Source organism: Cupressus sempervirens, chromosome 8, assembly GCF_028749045.1.
Source record: "Cupressus sempervirens isolate cs-2001-9-10 chromosome 8, ASM2874904v1, whole genome shotgun sequence".
Classification (NCBI taxonomy): domain Eukaryota; kingdom Viridiplantae; phylum Streptophyta; class Pinopsida; order Cupressales; family Cupressaceae; genus Cupressus; species Cupressus sempervirens.
Window position 1 is genome coordinate 90,446,154 of NC_143125.1, and position 19,127 is coordinate 90,465,280.

At 35.6% G+C, this 19,127-nt stretch overlaps 4 non-coding genes and 1 pseudogene across 5 annotated transcripts in view; 2 read left to right on the forward strand and 3 right to left on the reverse strand.

Annotated features, from left to right (window-relative positions):
- Positions 1-19,127, reverse strand: part of LOC149541771 (light-independent protochlorophyllide reductase iron-sulfur ATP-binding protein pseudogene) — a 142,545-nt pseudogene that overhangs the window by 30,249 nt on the left and 93,169 nt on the right. The window lies entirely within an intron of this gene.
- Positions 412-495, reverse strand: TRNAY-GUA (transfer RNA tyrosine (anticodon GUA)). The gene has a single exon. It is a non-coding gene; the product is annotated as a tRNA-Tyr (tRNA).
- On the forward strand, positions 5,173-5,243 carry TRNAG-GCC (transfer RNA glycine (anticodon GCC)). The gene has a single exon. It is a non-coding gene; the product is annotated as a tRNA-Gly (tRNA).
- On the reverse strand, positions 14,755-14,827 carry TRNAT-UGU (transfer RNA threonine (anticodon UGU)). Its single transcript has one exon. It is a non-coding gene; the product is annotated as a tRNA-Thr (tRNA).
- TRNAF-GAA (transfer RNA phenylalanine (anticodon GAA)) lies at positions 15,921-15,993 on the forward strand. The gene has a single exon. It is a non-coding gene; the product is annotated as a tRNA-Phe (tRNA).

Consider the following 19,127-nt stretch of genomic DNA (forward strand, 5'->3'; position numbering starts at 1 on the left):
GCGAATCCACACACAAAATGTGTAAAAAAGATGTCAAATCTATTCTAGTCTACTCTATTTCCCTTTTTTGCTCTTGTTTGGGGTAGGAATCGCTCAAACAATTGTTCAATTTATTGAATCGGGACTGACGGGGCTCGAACCCGCAACTTCCGTCTTGACAGGGCGGTACTCTAACCAATTGAACTACAATCCCACTAGGTACAGTTTATTGACTAAATTGTCATAAAAAAAATTGTGCCGGGTCGTATTTGTAAAACTTTTATCTTTCAAATTTATATATCAAAACTGTTCGTTCCGATTCTTTCTCTATAGTTTCGATTCTTTCTCTATACAGTAGGGTAGGGGATTCAAAAACCAATTACCTTTCTTATCTGATAGATAAATATCTATCTCAATCTATCAAGTTGGTATTGGGTCGAGCTGGATTTGAACCAGCGTAGGCATATTGCCAACGAATTTACAGTCCGTCCCCATTAGCCACTCGGGCATCGACCCAGGGAAAAATGGGAAGTTGATTATAGTACCTAATTAGGTACTATAATGACTTTCCTAGCCTACCTAGTACCCCTAGGGGAAATCGAATCCCTGTTGCCTCCTTGAAAGAGAGATGTCCTGGGCCACTAGACGATAGGGGCCTACTTATTGTTATAATATTCAAATCCCTAGGAATTTGTCAATATAAAAGAATCTTTCTTCATATTTCATTATTTAATATTCTTCTTGTGTTGTCAGGATCGACAATATAACTATATTCAATTAATTTCTATTATTGACCCCATTATTATGGCATCTATCGAATATGTAATAGACTTCTCCATTGGTAATGAAATGGTCAAAAGCCCTTTTAACTTAGGGGTAGAGTAACGCCATGGTAAGGCGTAAGTCATTGGTTCAAGCCAGATAAAGGGCTCTTGCTTGCAATAAAGCCCAGTTGTTATTTTCAACATTTATTTGATTAAGACAAAAAAGATGCAATATACCTTTTTTTGTTATAATGGAATAGAACATGTTAATATAATTGAGCATAACTAACATATAGAATTTTGTTTTTTTTAGATAGAACTTTTTTTCTTATATCTCGCTACTAATAAGACGAGGAATAGTATAAGATTAGGCATAATATACTTCACTTTCGTATTTTTCATTGAAAAATGACTAATTTCAATTAGTACGTATTACTTATAAAACTAAATAAAAATGAGAAGTAAGTGAACCTAACCCATTGACTGATTAATAATATAAGTTATTCTTATATTGAAAATTGAGGTAGATTTTGAAAGTGAACCTTCATGAAATTATTCAAATACTCTCATATTTGGTTGTTAATTGGATATTCTGTCGAATGATTTTTTTCTTTCAAAAAAAAAAACAAAAAATGGATATGTAAGTCTGAATTCTAGATGGAAGTATTTTCCTTTTATCTTTAAAAGCATAATTCGATTATGATGTACCAAACATTCTTACTATGTTTGTACAAGACATTTTATTTTGGTCATTCTACCAGTGGAAAATAGATTGGAAATGAGATAAAAAAAAGATAAGAAAAAAAGAAAATAGAAACAACTTCGAATTATCATGCATTTACTATATATAAGTAATTCGGTTTCAATATAAAATCCGTGCCAATAAGGAATCTTCGAAACCCGATTTATTGAAAGGGATGATGGATGAAAAATTGTCCATAAATATTTCAATATAAAACAGTGTATACCCTTTGATTCTATCGAATAGGGTGTTCGGAAAAGGTTGAAATAGTTAAATAGGAGGATTACTATGACTATAGCCCTTGGAAAGTCTTCCAAAGAGGAACAAACTTTATTTGATATTATGGATGACTGGCTACGCAGAGACCGTTTTGTTTTTGTGGGTTGGTCCGATTTATTGCTTTTTCCTTGTGCTTATTTTGCACTAGGCGGATGGTTCACGGGCACAACTTTTGTGACTTTGTGGTATACTCACGGGTTGGCCAGTTCCTATTTGGAAGGTTTTAATTTTTTAACTGCTGCAGTTTCTACGCCTGCTAATAGTTTGGCACATTCTTTGCTACTATTATGGGGTCCTGAAGCACAAGGAGATTTTACTTGTTGGTGTCAATTAGGTGGTCTATGGACTTTCGTTGCTCTTCATGGTGCTTTTGGTCTAATAGGCTTTATGTTATGCCAATTTGAACTTGCTCGATCTGTGCAATTACGACCTTATAATGCAATTGCGTTCTCTGCTCCGATTGCTGTTTTTGTTTCCGTATTCTTGATCTATCCATTAGGTCAGTCTGGTTGGTTTTTTGCACCTAGTTTTGGCGTAGCAGCTATTTTCCGATTTATCATTTTTTTTCAAGGTTTTCATAATTGGACCTTGAATCCATTTCATATGATGGGAGTTGCCGGAGTATTGGGTGCTGCTCTTCTATGTGCTATTCACGATGCTACCGTAGAAAATACTTTATTTGAAGATGGTGATGGTGCAAATACATTCCATGCTTTTAACCCAACTCAAGCCGAAGAGACTTATTCTATGGTCACTGCGAACCGTTTCTGGTCCCAAATTTTTGGGGTTGCTTTTTCCAATAAACGTTGGTTACATTTCTTCATGTTATTTGTGTCGGTGACCGATTTATGGATGAGTGCCATTGGAGTAGTTGCCCTAGCTCTAAACTTACGTGCTTATGATTATGTTTCCCAGGAGATTCGTGCAGCAGAAGATCCTGAATTTGAGACTTTTTATACAAAAAATATTCTTTTGAACGAAGGTATTCGTGCTTGGATGGCGGCTCAGGATCAGCCTCATGAAAATCTTATATTCCCTGAGGAGGTTCTACCCCGTGGAAACGCTCTTTAATGGAACTCTAACTTTAGCTGGTCGTGACCAAGAAACCACTGGTTTCACTTGGTGGGCTGGTAATGCTCGACTTATTAATTTGTCAGGCAAATTACTTGGAGCTCATGTGGCTCATGCCGGATTAATTGTATTCTGGGCTGGGGCAATGAATTTATTTGAGGTGGCTCATTTTGTACTAGAAAAACCTATGTATGAACAAGGATTGATTTTACTTCCCCATCTAGCTACTCTAGGATGGGGAGTCGGTCCTGGTGGGGAAATTGTGGATACTTTTCCCTATTTTGTATCCGGGGTACTTCACTTAATTTCTTCTGCAGTTTTAGGCTTCGGTGGTATTTATCACGCACTAATTGGACCCGAAACTTTAGAAGAATCTTTTCCATTTTTTGGTTATGTATGGAAAGATAGGAACAAAATGACCACAATTTTAGGTATTCACCTAATCTTGCTAGGTGTTGGTGCTTTTCTCCTAGTGTTTAAGGCTTTGTATTTTGGTGGCATATATGATACCTGGGCTCCTGGCGGTGGAGATATAAGAAAAATTACGAACCTTACGCTTAATCCAAGTACTATATTTGGTTATTTACTAAAATCCCCTTTTGGAGGGGAGGGATGGATTGTTAGTGTGGACAATCTAGAAGATCTAATTGGAGGACATGTGTGGTTAGGTTCCATTTGTATCTTTGGTGGTATCTGGCACATCTTAACAAAACCTTTTGCGTGGGCTCGTCGTGCATTTGTATGGTCCGGAGAAGCTTACTTATCTTATAGTTTGGCAGCTCTCTCTGTCTTTGGTTTCATTGCTTGTTTTCTTGTTTGGTTTAAAAATACAGCTTATCCCAGTGAATTCTATGGACCTACTGGCCCAGAGGCCTCTCAAGCACAAGCATTTACTTTTCTAGTTAGAGACCAGCGTCTTGGAGCTAGTGTGGGGTCTGCCCAAGGGCCCACTGGTTTAGGTAAATATCTTATGTGTTCTCCTACTGGAGAAATTATTTTTGGAGGGGAAACGATGCGTTTTTGGGATCTTCGTGCTCCCTAGTTGGAACCTTTAAGAGGTCCTAATGGTTTGGACCTGAGTAAGCTGAAAAAAGACATACAACCTTGGCAAGAACGACGTTCAGCAGAATATATGATTCATGCTCCTTTAGGTTCTTTAAATTTTGTGGGTGGTGTAGCTACCGAAATTAATGCGGTCAATTATGTCTCACCTCGAAGTTGGTTAGCTACTTCTCATTTTGTTCTAGGATTTTTCTTTTTCGTAGGTCATTTGTGGCATGCAGGAAGAGCTTGTGCAGCTGCAGCAGGATTTGAGAAAGGAATTGATCGTGATTTTGAACCTGTTCTTTCCATGACCCCTCTTAATTAAACAAGAGATAAAACTATAAAAAACCTGAGATAAAACTATAAATATCTAATTTATTTTTAGATATTGGAAGGATAGTTATATCCTTTGCCATTATTCTTCCAACTGAATCCTTGTTGCTCGGCTATACTATATATAGCCGAGCATTTTTTTTGTACTGAAATAAGTTCTATCTAGGATTTTTTTTTTTTTTTCATAAGCTAGGTTAAATTGTTTGATCAACAAAAGGAGAGAGAGGGATTCAAACCCTCGATAGTTTTTAACTATACCAGTTTTCAAGACCAGAGCCATCAACCACTCGGCCATCTCTCCCCAATGAGCATAACTCATTTTATCCCGACAGATAATATCTGTCTATAGGGCTAATAGTTATATATATATATAACTATTATGATGATAAAAAGAAAATTTTCTTATTCTTTCTTTATACTCAAAATTCTAAAATTTTGATTCATTTATGATCAAATAAAAATCCGTAGTGCATTTTAATTAAAAAGACCGGATAGGGATCGAATGGTATAGCCTTTTGAATCTGTTGGAAGCTTTTAAGATTACAATCATGACTATTGCGTTCCAATCATCTGTGTTTGCATTAATTGCGATTTCAATTCTACTAGTAATTGGTGTACCTGTTGCACTTTCCTCTCCTAATGGCTGGTCAAGTCAAAAAAATGTACTATTTTCAGGTGTATCATTATGGATTGGATTAGTCTTTTTAGTAGGTATTCTAAATTCTTTCATATCTTAAGATATATTGATCTTTTTATCCTTCCTCCCCCTGGGCCTAAATTAATTCACAAAGAAATTTAATTTATGAGAAATAAAAAAACCAGGTAATGAAAGTGCTCAAGGGAGAGGTTATTTATTAATATGATTTATAATTGATCAATAAATCTATTGAAATAGAAAAATTGACCTCCATAGAATGGTAATATATGGGTATTAATATATACCCATATAACGAGTCAAATGCGGGTATGGTTGAATGGTAGAATTTCTCCTTGCCAAGGAGAAGATGCGGGTTCGATTCCCGCTACCCGCCTATCTGTAGAATAGAAAGTTATCGTATTGGTTTAGTCGTATATGTATCATATTTATAACATACAGCCAAGATATATGAAATTTATTGTGTCTTTGCGGAGACGGGATTTGAACCCATGACTTCAAGGTTATGAGCCTTGCGAGCTACCAAACTGCTCTACTCCACGTTATCCCTTCATATTAACCTTTCTTATAATACCATTATAATGGGTACATCGAGCAATCCCTTAGGTATTCTATTCTCCCTCCCTTATATAGGGAGGGACTTTTCTATCGTAACAATAACTTTATTTCTATCATAACAATAACTTTAAATAATTCTTTTCTTTACCCTACCAACTCGATTTTGTTACCCCAGCCAACAAACATGCGTGAGCCATTTCACGGATTATATATCCGGATAATTCAAAGTCTCTATAAATGGCTCTCGGTCTTCCAGTCTTCAAACAACGTCGGCGAAGACGTGTAGGTGCACTATTACGTGGTAGAGATTGTAATTTTCTATAAATTTCCAATTTTTCATCCAGTGATGAGACTTCGCTCATCTCTTTTTTCAAAGATTGGCGAAGCAAATTATATTTCCTTTCCAATCTTTGTTTCATTTTCTCTCTTTGAATGAGACTTTTTCTTGCCATAATGATTCAGCTACTTTATATAAAGAATATAGATCAAATTTGAGATGGAGAAGTATTACGTGGATTACTCCTTCTTTTTATACACAGATGATTATACACAGAGATTGGATTTAAAAATCTAAAAACTGTGTATAAAAAGAATTAACCGAATTTACCTGATGTAGAGGCGATTAAGAAAGCTAACAGCCTACAGAAAAGTGAGCTAATCCAACTAATCGTGCTTGAACAATGGAAAGAGCTACCGGCTTATCTCTCCATCGAACTAAATTAGCCAGAGGTGTGCGTTCATGAGCCCATGCAAGAGTTTCAATCAGTTCTTGCCAATATCCATGCCAAGAAATAAGAAACATAAATCCAGTAGCCCAAACAAGATGTCCAAATAAGAACATCCACGCCCAAACAGATAAACTGTTCATACCAAAAGGATTGTATCCATTAATTAGTTGTGAAGAATTTAACCAAAGATAATCTCTTAACCACCCCATTAAATAAGTGGAAGACTCATTAAATTGAGCTACATTTCCCTGCCATAAGGTTATATGTTTCCAATGCCAATAGAAAGTAACCCATCCAATGGTATTCAACATCCAGAAAACTGCTAAATAAAAAGCATCCCAGGCTGAAATATCGCAAGTACCGCCCCGTCCCGGACCATCGCAAGGAAAACTATAACCAAAATCTTTCTTATCAGGCATTAGCTTAGAACCGCGCGCATCTAAAACACCTTTTACTAAAATCAATGTAGTCGTATGCAAACCTAGAGCAATAGCATGATGAACCAAAAAGTCTCTGGGACCAATTGTTAAGAAGAGTGAATTTTTATTATCGTTAATAGCATTCAACCAACCGGATAACCATAAGCTTTTTTCGGCATTGAATGCTGGATCATTTGCTGAAGATAAGAGCACATCAAAGCCATATAAGGCCTTACCATGAGCAGATTGTATCCATTGAGCAAATATAGGCTCAATCAAGATTTTCTTTTCTGGAGTACCAAAAGCAAGCATAACATCGTTATGAACATAAAGTCCCAAGGTATGAAAACCTAGGAATAAACTAACCCAACTCAAATGAGATATTATGGCTTCCTTATGCTCCAACATTCTCACCAATACATTATCCTTATTTTGTTCTGGATTATAATCTCTAATGAGAAATATAGCTCCATGAGCAAATGCCCCCGTCATAATGAATCCGGCAATGTATTGATGATGAGTATATAAAGCAGCTTGAGTAGTAAAATCTTGTGCTATGAATGCATAGGCAGGAAAAGAATACATGTGTTGAGCTACTAAAGAAGTAACAACTCCCAAAGAAGCTAGAGCAAGACCTAATTGAAAGTGAAGAGAGTTATTGATTGTGTTGTAAAGACCCTTATGCCCGCGTCCTAATAAGCCTCCCGGAGGAACATATGCTTCTAAAATATCTTTTATGCTGTGTCCAATCCCAAAGTTGGTTCTATACATATGACCAGCAATGAAAAACACAAATGCAATAGCTAAATGATGATGCGCGATATCAGTTAGCCACAAACTTTGAGTTTGTGGATGGAATCCCCCAAGAAGAGTTAGAATAGCAGTTCCCACCCCTTTAGCAGTACCAAATAAATGACTGCTGAAATCAGGATTTTGAACATAAAGATTCCACTGACCTGTAAAAAGTGGTTCCAACCCTTGGGGATGTGGTACTACATCTAAAAAATTATCCCACCTTATGTGCTCTCCTCTTGATTCAGGAATAGCCACATGAACTAAATGCCCCGTCCAAGCCAAAGAACTGACTCCGAAGAGCCCTGATAAATGATGATTTAGACGAGATTCGGCATTTTTAAACCATGAAACACTTGGTTTCCATTGAGGTTGTAGATGCAACCAACCCGCTGTTAAAAAGAGAGCAGAAAGAAATAGCAAGAAAAGAGCTTTAATATAAAGATCTTCAGTAGTGCGTAAACCAATTGTATACCACCACTGATAAACACCGGAATACGCAATATTTACTGGACCGGGAGCACCTCCTCGGGTAAAGGCTTCTACGGCCGGTTGACCAAAATGAGGATCCCAAATTGCATGAGCAATAGGTCTTATATGTAAGGGGTCGTGGACCCATGCTTCGAAATTGCCTTGCCAAGCTACGTGGAACAAATTACTAGAGGTCCACAGAAAGATTATAGCTAACTGACCAAAGTGAGAAGCAAAAATCTTTTGATAAAGGCGCTCTTCGGTAATATCATCATGACTCTCAAAGTCATGTGCAGTAGCATTACCAAACCAAATACGATGAGTAGTTGGGTCCTGGGCCAACCCTTGGCTGAACTTTGGAAATCTTGATGCCATAATGCTTTATCCTCCTAGCCATTATCCTACTGCAATAATTCTTGCTAGGAAGAACGCCCATGTTGTGGCAATTCCACCCAGAAGGTAATGAGCTACTCCTACAACGCGTCCTTGAACAATACTCAAGGCTCTTGGCTGGATAGCAGGATCAACTTTTAATTTATTATGGGCCCAAACAATAGATTCAATAAGTTCTTGCCAATATCCACGGCCACTAAATAGGAACATTAAACTAAAGGCCCAAACGAAATGAGCACCTAAGAATAAAAGACCATATGCAGATAATGAAGAATCGTAAGATTGGATTACTTGAGAAGCTTGTGCCCATAGAAAGTCACGGAGCCACCCGTTAATTGTAATGGAACTCTGCACAAAGTTTCCTCCTGTAATATGAGTTACCACTCCCTGATCACTTATACTACCCCAAACATCGGACTACATTTTCCAACTAAAATGAAATATTACTACCGAAATTGCATTGTACATCCAGAATAACCCTAAGAAGACATGATCCCAGGCAGATACTTGGCATGTTCCTCCTCTACCAGGCCCATCGCAAGGAAAACAAAAACCAAGATTCGCTTTATCGGGTATTAAACGAGAACCACGAGCAAATAAAACACCTTTAAGTAATATTAATACAGTCACATGGATAGTAAATGCATGAATATGGTGCACTAAAAAATCCGCAGTTCCTAATGGAATAGGCAACAAGGCCACTTTGGCACCTACTGCTATCAAATCACCACCTCCCCAGGTTAAGCTGGTACTTGTTGTTGCATCAGGAGCTGTCAAACTGGGTGCTAAAGCATGAGTGTTTTGTATCCATTGAGCAAAGATAGGTTGTAATTGGATAGCAGTATCTGAAAACATATCTTTAGGATGTCCTAAAGCACTCATAGTATCATTATGAATATATAGACCAAAACTATGGAAACCTAAGAAAATACATACCCAGTTGAGGTGTGATACAATTGCATCAAGATGTCTCAGAACACGGTCTAAAAGATTGTTGTACTGAGTAGTCGGATCATAGTCTCTTACCATAAAAATAGCGCATGTGCAGCAGCGCCAACTATGAGAAATCCACCAATCCACATATGGTGCGTGAACAGAGATAGTTGGGTACCATAGTCAGTAGCTAGATATGGATAGGGAGGCATAGAATACATATGATGAGCTATGACAATAGTTAAAGATCCTAACATAGCTAGGTTAAGAGCTAATTGAGCATGCCATGAAGTAGTTAAGATCTCATAAAGACCTCTATGTCCTTCCCCTGTAAATGGACCTTTATGAGCCTCCAAAATATCCTTGAGGTTATGGCCAATAACCCAATTGGTTTTATACATATGACCAGCGATTAGAAAAAGAACTACAATAGCCAAATGGTGGTGTGCAGTATCGGTCAGCCACAGACCCCCCGTTACTGGGTTGAGCCCTCCACGAAAAGTCAAAAAGTCTGAATATTTCGACCAATTCAGAGTGAAAAATGGGGTCAATCCCTCAGCGAAACTGGGATAAAGTTGAGCTAAAAGCTCACGATTGAAAATAAATTCATGAGGAAGCGGTATCTCTTTAGGGTCCACTCCAGCATCTAAGAGTTGATTAATAGGTAAAGAAACGTGTATTTGGTGTCCTGCCCAAGATAGAGAGCCAAGTCCTAGTAACCCTGCTAAATGGTGGTTCAACATGGATTCTACATCTTGGAACCAAGCCAATTTTGGAGCAGCTTTGTGATAATGGAACCAACCAGCAAAAAGCATTAACGCTGCAAAGATCAATGCACCGATTGCGGTGCAGTAAAGTTGCAATTCACTAGTTATTCCGGATGTTCGCCAAATTTGGAAGAACCCAGAGGTGATTTTTATTCCTTGAAAACCTCCACCCACATCTCCATTCAAAATTTCTTGGCCTACTATCGGCCAAACTACCTGAACACCTGGGTTTAATGTGAGTAGGATCGCCTAACCATGCTTCATAATTGGAGAAACGAGCACCGTGAAAGTACATCCCACTTAGCCAAATAAATATGATGGCTAATTGACCAAAGTGAGCACTAAATACTTTGCGAGAGATCTCTTCCAAATCATTGGTATGGCTATCAAAATCATGAGCATCAGCATGTAGGTTCCAGATCCAGGTGGTAGTATTGGGTCCCTTAGCTAGTGTCTTTGAGAAATGACCAGGTTTAGCCCATTTTTCAAATGAGGTTTTAACAGGATCCCTCTCCACTATGATCTTTACTTCCTACAGTGAATGAATGGTCATTGAGTTCTCCTCTTTCCAGACGAGACATGAGAAAAAACCCGCCAAATTAAAAAAGAAAAAGAAAAATGACTATATATTCTAAACTCGTCCCTCTCTTTATTTCCCAATTTAGAACTGGAGCGACTATGATACGGAAGTCCATTTGAGGCAGATGTTCAAATTTATTATGACATATCCGATAGGTGCTTAATGGACCGTTACGAGATATAGAACTTTCTCGCCCAGTGGTAAGATATATAAATATGATACAATCATTATTTTCATATCCAGATTTATTTATCCATATCTCTGGACCCATATGTTATATTAATAAATCTTTCATAAATTCTATTTATGGACGATATTGACTCATATTAAAAGGATTTTTTTAACAATCCATAGATTGTATTCTTTGTTCTATTTTATATTTTTTCATAATGATTATGCAATAAGAGAAGCTAATTCGTTCGAATAGCATGGTAAATTTCATCATCTTGACTATAGGAATCGGGAGATTTTCATTCTCAAAAACGTCCTGTAATCTTTAACTGATTTTGTGCTTCGATATAATTGCTTGGAGCAAGTGCTATAGCTTGCTTCCAACATTCAGCAGCTTGATCAAACCAAGCTTCCGCAATTTCAGGATCTCCCTGTTGAATGGCCTGTTCTCCTCGGTCGGGATAGAGTAACTTCTAAAAGTTTTCTTCCCTTAGAACCGTACTTGAGAGTTTCCTACCTCATATGGCTCAATTAACTATTCTTTAGTCCTTGTACCCATACTTCCAAAATAGGGTAGGTAAATACGTTCAGCTTAATCGAAAGAACAGAATGGGTCAATGACATGAGTTTCAAACTTCACTTTCGATAAATGATTAGGTTTTCTCTTTTCTCCCACCGTAAAAAGATGAAGTATTAGAAATAAAGAGGTCTACTTCAGATTATCCAGATAAAAATCTTTTTAAGAGGTCACTATCTATGTTCTATATAGAAATTTTTGAAGTAATACTTTCCTACCAGGAAAGTATTACTTCACGTCTTTAGGATCTGATGCTACACCGCTGCTCAATAACCTAGTAAATCAACTCTACTACATAAATAGATTCCTTATTTTTGCCCATGAGCAGATTTGATCGTATCAGCCCGAACTTTCAATAATTGATCTTTATGGTGCTTTCTCCATCAATTGAATTGATTTTATTTTATCCATGGACTATCCAGGCTATATTTACCCATTCATATTTGGGCTCCTATGAGGGGTATTCTTTTGACTACAGCTGATAAAAAACCGTTGTTTTGGACGGTGCATATGTAGAAAGCCTCTTTTTTTTTCGTACTAAACGAATTCATTCTATAGTACAGATAGCCGCACGTAATGACAGATCAAGGCCATGTTATTAAGAGCTTGTGGTAAAGACGGGTTTCGTTCTAATGCCTAGAAATAATATTCTAAAGCCTTAGTATGTTCCCCATTACTTGTGTGGATAAGACCTATATTATACAATATATAACTTCGATCATAGGGGTCAATTTCCGGTCGCATGGCTTCATAATAATTTTGTAAAGCTTCTGCATATTCCCCTTCGGATTGAGCTGACATTCGTTACGGTCGTTCCTTCAATTGAAATGATCTCCGCTTCAAAACCGTACATGAGAATTTCACCTCATACGGCTCCTCCTTTTTTTACAGAATAAGTACAGAATAAGGAAAGTAATCAATTCAATTGACAAGAAAAAAGATTTTCCTTATGATTATGAATTAGCAGGAACTAGTGTATTTCCAATGAATCTCTAGCTATCCTTCTTGCAAAGATTTTTTTATTATTTAGAATAAATAATAAAGTATTTTAGCTTAGCACTACAAACATAACCTCTAACAATTTCTTTGTCCTTAACGCATTGTATTTTACGGGAATTATTCACTCCAACAGTCTCCGATGGTTCTAGCGGTATCCGAAATACAAACGAGATGGATGTTTGTTGCCTCAACCATTCTAACTAACCCTTAATAAAAAAAAAAAAAAAAGTATTCTATATTCTTATTTTATTTATTATAACGAAGCATTTGTGTTGTTGATTTTAACGTGTAGTGCTTTTTCCCTTATGCACACCTATCATATAGATTTGACCATTAACATCTATGTAATAGATATAACCTTTCGCTTAATACTAGAATCTCAGAAGATCAAAGCATCTAAGGTTGCATAAATCGAGGATACACGACAGAAAGAATTGTTCTATTTAGAAAACTCACCTTCACTAAACGTCAGTTTTCACTTTTAATAAATAGAATACAAAAAAAAGTAGAAAGAAAAAAAATCAAATCACACCATCTCTGTAATAGGTAAATGCCTTTTTCTCCCCTGAGGCCATTGGGATTATCTGCAATAATATATCCACTACAATTGTGAAAGTCTTGTCGATAAAATTGTCATTTCTCTGAGATCTAGGCATAGTCAATTTATAAATTTGATAATTTCTTTCATTCCCCATACGGAAATGATTCCATGAACAAAATTATTTGCCAATGCACAATAGCATAATAAATTTTCTTACGATCGCAAATATGTAAACTGAATAAAGAAAAATTGGGAATATTTGAAAGAGTTTATTCAAATTGATAGCAATCAATAAAAAAAATTTGAGAAAATGTTTATGTTTCACGCTCGGTTGCTCACGACCCCAACGATCAAACGAGTAAGTAAACGGCAAATTGGCATAAAATGAAAAAATGATGATTGATTGTGTTTGTGCATACTTATTATATAAGTATAGAATCTATTGAACATATCATTATGATAGAATTTGTGTCATTATGGTACAATTTGTACCATTAATTTGACTTACCGACCGAAGAATTATTAAGAATAATTATAGGAAATTATTCTATAATAAATATAGAATATAATAATTATAGAATCTATCAATAGATCTGGCTTAATTTCACAATTGGATCGGGCAATTAAAACTCTAATCTTCTAAAAGAATTATATTAGATTGATGAAAGAAAATAATATCTTGAAATAAGAGGAAAAGCAACTTTGGTAAAATACTCTTTCTTCTGTCTGTCTTTATTCAAAAATACTTGACTTATGCAAAAGTCAGTTATCTCATTTTTGGGCATGAATTAGAAAAAAACTTGTTGTTTTCATTTTGTCAACAAATAAAGGTGTAGGAAAGATGGCTGAGCGGTTCAAGGTGTAGCATTGGAACTGCTATGTAGGCTTCTGTTTACCGGGGGTTCGAATCCCTCTCCTTCCGTATATTTGTATTCTTTTTTGCATCGTTTTATCATTAATCTAAACCCGATAGGATGGTTTCATTTTCCCACAATCTCCTTCCATTTCGGGGTAGAGAAAAAAATATTGAAAAAAAAATAAATATTGAATTGAATAACAATGACATTGTTATGTAACATACAAAGGAACAGATGTGCAGAAATCCTTTCTTTTCATTCCCTTAAAACTGGGAATAATTTAAACTCGACGGGAATAGTATTCTACGACCAATAATTCATTAATCTTCAAACCGATATGCTTATTATCTATTATTTTTTTGACTAATCCACTATACTGTGACTTTTGTTTAATCCAATTTAAATGGGGGGGCACCCTCATTTTATCCTTTTGAAAAATCTCTATATTTTTCTTCACTATATTTCTCAATCCTTGTTTCTCTTTTATAGAAATTAAATCTTGGGGTTTGCAATGATAACTTGGTATATCTACTATACGACCATTGACCAGGATATGCCTATGGTTGACTAATTGTCTAGCTTCAGGAATAGTAAGCGCCATACCCAATCGAAAAAGGATATTATCCAAGTGCATTTCCAGTAATTGTAATAGAACCTGACCTGTTGATCCCTTGGCTCTTCTAGCAATACGAACATATTGAAGTAATTGGCGCTCTGGAAGTCCATAATGAAAACGTAATCTTTGTTTTTCTTTTAGACGGACAGGATATTGAGGCGATAACGGGACATAAAAAACTCCTTATTTCAAGAAATGACATAGACATAAATTAATGTTGGAAAGAGGAATAATATAAACAGCACGAATATTGGAATGATTTTATATACAGAGAGAGAAACAAATTATCTTCTATTTGAAAATAAAAATATTGTAGAGAGAAAAAAAAGATATGTTTCAATCATTGATTTCATTTCTAGTTGAAACGAATCATGCCACGACAGACCCGGCGGGCTGACGATACGAAAAGTAAGAGCCTTTTCCTTATTTCATAGATTTTAACGATCTATGGTTGATAATGGTAAGAAGTGGAAAGAATTAAAATGAGCCAGCTATCGGGATCGAACCGATGACCATCGCATTACAAGTGCGACGCTCTCACCTCTGAGCTAAGCAGGCTCATATGCATGCAGTATGTAGTCACATGCTTATTGGCTGAAAAGATCTCTTCGAAATTGCTAGAATTATACATAGCAAATCGAATTATAATAATGCAATTCAGATTCAAAACATTGCGTCAATTTATCTTAATGGATTATTATAAAACAATAATGGGGCGTGGCCAAGCGGTAAGGCAGCAGGTTTTGGTCCTGTTATTTCGAAGGTTCGAATCCTTCCTTCCCAGGTGGAACAGTATTATTGAATTGAAAAAAAAAAGACTTATAGAAGGAAAAGATGATTTCGATAAGATTCTAAATAGAGAAAGGGATATTTTTGCGGTGTAGGATGGGACGATAACAACATTGCATCAAAAATGCAGAAAGAATATAATGCTCATGCAAATGAAATAATTGATGGGATGCAATTATTGTTTTATGATTTCGTTCTACAAGAAGGGGATATGGCGGAATCGGTAGACGCTACGGACTCAAATTTTTTGAGCCTTGGTATGGAAACTTACCAAGCGATAGCATCCAAATCTAGGGAATCCTGGGATATTTTGAATGGGCAATCCTGAGCCAAATCCGATTTCTAGAGACAATAGTTTCCTTTCCGAGAACGGGATAGGTGCAGAGACTCAACGGAAGCTATTCTAACAAATCAACATAATTTGGATTGGATACAATCCATTTTTGGAAGTCATAATTGTACGAGGATAAAGATAGAGCCCAATTCTACATGTCAATGTCAACAACAATGAAAATTGGAGTAGGAGGAAAATCCGTTGGTTTTATAGATCGTGAGGGTTCGAGTCCCTCTATCCCGAGGTTATCTGTTTTATTTTCGATTTGTTAAGTGTCTTATAACATAAGAAGTTTTAATTGTATGATCAATGTCTGCTTCTCTTCTATATACATCTTTGTATATAACTGTATATAACATACACAAATAATACACAATATATATTGTGTATTATTTATTGTATATTATATTGTATTAAATAATGTTTTTAGTTGTATCGTTGCTTCTACTCGTTCAAATGCTGTCTTTTACCCTTTTTGCTAGTTGACAGGAGTTTGGTTACTGTGCTAGTATGATGCACAGGGGAACAGCTAGGATAGCTTAGTTGGTAGAGCAGAGGACTGAAAATCCTTGTGTCACCAGTTCAAATCTGGTTTCTGGCATATACACTTTGTATAAGTATGAAAAACGATAAGTAGACCTTATTTTATATTTATTTAAATAGAATAAAATAAATAATATTGATTATTTACGAATAGTCATCAGTAATTCTATGTTATTGAATTAATAGGGAAGCGAGTTCGTCCAAGTTATTTCAAAGGGGATAAAAACTACTTGAAATAACTCGAACTAGAGAGAAATTTTCTCTATTTCATTTGTATTAATATCTTCTCATAAAGATAGAAATAAATAGAAACTATTATATAGTTTATAGTTTCCAATTCCTCTGGAAGATTCTATATATAAATGATTTTGATTAATATAAAGATTTAGATAAAGATTTAGAAAAAATAGCTTCCACCTTAGCACTATATAAAAATAGGACTACATCGGGGTAAAGACCAATACCTATAATTGGTAGAAAGAGGCAGATCAAAATAAAAAGTTCGCGTGGTCCCGAATCTTTAAAATAAGGATTGGGGACATTAAAAACCTTATATCCATAAAACATTCGACGTAACATAGATAACAAATAAATGGGAGTTAATATCATTCCAATTGCCGCTATTGCAGTAATAATGATCCGAAAGGTCGAAGAATAATTATTATTAGTAATTATGCCCAAAAATATCATAAATTCTGCTACAAAACCACTCATTCCTGGCAATGCAAGAGAAGCCATTGAAAAGCTACTGAACATAGTAAAGATTTTAGGAATTGATATAGCGATTCCTCCCATTTCATCAAGAAAAAGAGTACGTATCCTATCATAACTTGTTCCTACTAAGAAAAAAAGTGCAGCGCCAATTAATCCATGAGAAATCATTTGCAAAATGGCTCCATTAAGACCTGTATACGTCATGGAACCAATTCCTATAATTACAAAACCCATATGAGATATTGATGAATAGGCTATCCTTCTTTTCAAATTGCGTTGACCCATAGAAGTTAGAGCTGCATAGATAATTTGCACTGCTCCTACGATAATCAACCACGGCGAAAACAAAGAATGAGCATGAGGTAACAATTCCATATTGATCCGAATCAACCCATATCCTCCCATTTTCAATAGAACTCCGGCCAAAAGCATACATGTACTATAATGTGCTTCCCCATGAGTATCCGGTAACCAGGTATGTAAAGGGAAGATTGGTAATTTTATTGCATAAGTGACCAAAAATCCTAAATATAATAGCATTTCAAGTGTGATGGGATAATCTTTTTTAGCTAATAATTCGAAATCGAATGCTGGTCCATGAGATCCATAGAGACCCATACTTAAAGCTCCCATTAAAATAAAAATGGAACCACCCGTGTTATACAAAAGAAATTTTGTGGCTGAATAGAGACGTCTTTTTCGCCCCCACATGGATAAAAGTAAGTACACAGGAATTAGTTCCAACTCCCAAATGAGAAAGAAAAGAAGAATATCTCGAGAAGCAAATAATCCCAATTGTCCGCTGTACATTGCCAACATCAAGAAATATAATAATCGCGGATTTCGAGTAACTGGCCAAGCAGCTAAAGTAGCTAAAGTAGTTATAAATCCCGTTAATAAAATAAGTCCAATGGAAAATCCATCAATTCCCAGTTTCCAATGAAAATGAATAAGGCTTATCCAGTTATAATCCTCTTCCAATTGGATTAATGAATTATCAAAATGATAATGATCACGGAATATATAGGTCATTAAAAGAAGATCTAATAAGCAAATACCTAGAGTATACCATCGAATCATTTTATTTTCTTTATGGGGAAATAAAGGGATTAATAACCCCGCAGATATGGGAAAAATCACAATTATTGTTAACCAAGGTAAATTACTCATAATGAAGAGAAAAGAGACTTTCTATATCAAAACCCATGCTTTCATTTTTGGGTCGAGTATGGGTTTTGATCAGTGAAAGAGGAAAAGGAGAATGAAAAATATGTATGGGATGAATCTAACTATTTTTCTTTTTTGATGGATCAGTAAGCTAGACCCATACTGCGCGTTGTTTCATGCCATAAATAAACACATACACTTAAAAAATCTGTTGGACAAGCCGATTCACACCTCTTACAACCTACGCAGTCTTCTGTTCTTGGAGCAGAAGCAATTTGCTTAGGTTTACATCCTTCCGAAGGTATCATTTCTAATACATCTGTGGGACACGCTCGTACACACTGGGTACAACCAATACATGTATCATAAATTTTGACTGAATGTGCCATTGAATCTAAGAACTCCATTAGTAGAAAAAGTGTTTCATTGAATAAGATTTTTTTAATATATGGCCAGTGATGATATATTATGAATATCAAGAAAATCAATAATTGTATTATCGGTGATATAATGAATAGATTCAGATTCTATCTTTTTGCTTTATAAAACATTTTACCCAATCTGGTCTTAAACAGATCATTTGGATAATGAGTTAAATATGAATTATGCTCTTGATTGATCTTAGAAAAAATATCTCTATTAAATAAAAGATTTATATCTATTTTTAGGGAGACAAACCTAGTATCTATTTGAATAGAAATAGATATACAAATTTTTCATATGCAAGGAGATCTTTATTACCATTTTAACAAATTAAATTGATCGATACGAGTTGATTTTTTGTTACGATATATTGCCAGAACAATAGCTAATCCAATAGCTGCTTCAGCAGCAGCAATAGCTATAACAAAGATCCAAAAGATATCCCCCTTTACTTGCCTACTATCAAAAAAATATGAGAATGTTACTAGGTTTAAATTAACTGCATTGAGTATTAGCTCAAGGCACATAAGTGCTTTAACCATGTTTCGACTTGTTACTAGCCCATAAATACCGATAGAGAATAAATAAGCACCTAAAAGAAGCGCATGTTCGAGCATAATAATTCCTCATACCTTGATCTCTTCAGATACAAACAAAAGTGGTAGTTTCTAATTTACATGAATGATCTATGAAGATAAAACAGCGTATTTATGCCGCACGGAGCTTTCATTTTCAAACTGTTTCTTCTCGACGAGCTATAGTAATGGCTCCTATAAGAGCAATTAGAAGAATTAGAGAAATAAGTTCGAATGGAAGTAAAAAATCAGTGGATAAATGAGCCCCAATACGTTGAATATTGTTTGTTAAATCTCGTTCTAACATTTGATC